Consider the following 1,947-nt stretch of genomic DNA (forward strand, 5'->3'; position numbering starts at 1 on the left):
GCCAACCAATCTACAGAGTGGCACCTTGGGCAAGTGTCTTCTACTATAGCCTCGGGCCGACCAAAGCCTTGTGAGTGGATTTGGTAGACGGAAACTGAAAGAAGCCCGTCGTATATATGTATATATATATATATATGTGTGTGTCTGTGTTTGTCCTCCTAGCATTGCTTGACAACCGATGCTGGTGTGTTTATGTCCCCGTCATTTAGCGGTTCGGCAAAAAGAGACCGATAGAATAAGTACTAGGCTTACAAAGAATAAGTCCCGGAGTCAATTTGCTCGACTAAAAGGCAGTGCTCCAGCATGGCCGCAGTCAAATGACTGAAAACAAGTAAAAGAGTAGTTGCTTGTTACGTGGCACCCATCACCAGTTGGCAAACAGTGGTGGGACACTGAGCTGGCACATTGGAAGGCTGCACCCAGGATCCAGTCTGATTTGGCATGGTTTTCTACAGCTGGATACCCTTCCTAACTGTTATGTCATGCATTATGACAACATATTTCGTTGTCTCTGCGGGACTGGCCTGAACAGTGTGCCTCACTGACTGACACTACTGACTGTGTAAGTCCACCATTTATTAGTAGTGGACCAGCCCAGTTCTCACCTGGAGGCGTCTGCCACAACACTAACGCCAACCAACCACTCCGAGAGTGTAATTGGTGCTTTTACATGCAACTGGCATTATACCAAATGTTTTGGTCGTTGCCTCCATGAGGCCCAATACTCGAAAGAAGCTCAGCCACTTTGCCTCCATGAGACCCAGTGCTCGAAAGGAACTCAGCCACCTCACCTCCATGAGGCCTGCTTTGAAAGAATTCGGCCACCTCACCTCGAAAAGAACTTAGCCACTTTGCCTACATGAGGCCCAATGCTTGAAGGGAACTCAGCCACTTTGCCTCCATCAGGCCCAACACTCGAAAGGACCTCGGCAATATGCCTCCATATATATACACCACATACAAGTACACGTGCACATGAACACATACATACACACACACACACACACACACATCATCATTTAATGTTCGTTGACCATGCTGGCATGGGTTGGACTGTTTCACTGGGCTGGCATGCTGTGCCAGGCTCCAGTCTGATTTAGCATGGTTTTCTATGGCTGAATGCCCTTCCTAACGCCAACCACTCCGGGAGTGTAATGGGTGCTTTTACATGCAACTGGCATGGGTGCCATTTGCATGACTCGGGTATCTGCCATGACTGTGATTTTGCTCGGCTTCATGGGTCTTCTTCTCAAGCATGACATTATACCAAAGGTTTTGGTCATTGCCTCCATGAGGCCCAATACTCGAAAGAAGCTCAGCCACTATGCTATTGTCTCTGTAAGTGTATGAGTGTGTGTGTTAGACCAGGGGTTTTCAAACTTTTTGACTTGCGGACCCCTTTATATTTCAGGCTTTACCTTAGGGACCGCCTTTATAAACGCTTATGAAATTTATTCATAAATATTTGCTTAAAATAACATATATTTTTACATTTATTTATTTAACAGTATTTAACAAATAGGTTTATTGTCAATTAAAAGATTTCGATTAAAATACATATATAAAATCAAATTGTCCATAAAAAGTATTTGCTGTCCACGGACCCCCTGTCTTGTCCTTGCGGACCCCAAACACAGTTTGAAAACCCCTGTGTTAGACCATGCTGTTGTTTATGGGAAAATGTGAGTCTTGTGTGCATAAGTCTGTATGCGTGTCTGTGTGAGAGTAAAATAACTGTTGTGTGTGTATGTGTGACAATGGTATATGGGTGCGGGAGTGGCTGTGTGGTAAGTAGCTTGCTTACCAACCACATGGTTCTGGGTTCAGTCCCACTGCGTGGCACCTTGGGCAAGTGTCTTCTACTATAGCCTCGGGCCGACCAAAGCCTTGTGAGTGGATTTGGTAGACGGAAACTGAAAGAAGCCCGTCGTATATATGTATATATAT

General features: G+C 45.2%; 1 protein-coding gene across 1 annotated transcript in view; it reads left to right on the top strand.

Annotated features, from left to right (window-relative positions):
- LOC106871820 (protein-serine O-palmitoleoyltransferase porcupine) overlaps window positions 1–1,947 on the top strand; it is a 43,743-nt gene that overhangs the window by 15,767 nt on the left and 26,029 nt on the right. The window lies entirely within an intron of this gene.

Source organism: Octopus bimaculoides, chromosome 30 (assembly GCF_001194135.2).
Source record: "Octopus bimaculoides isolate UCB-OBI-ISO-001 chromosome 30, ASM119413v2, whole genome shotgun sequence".
Classification (NCBI taxonomy): Eukaryota; Metazoa; Mollusca; class Cephalopoda; order Octopoda; family Octopodidae; genus Octopus; species Octopus bimaculoides.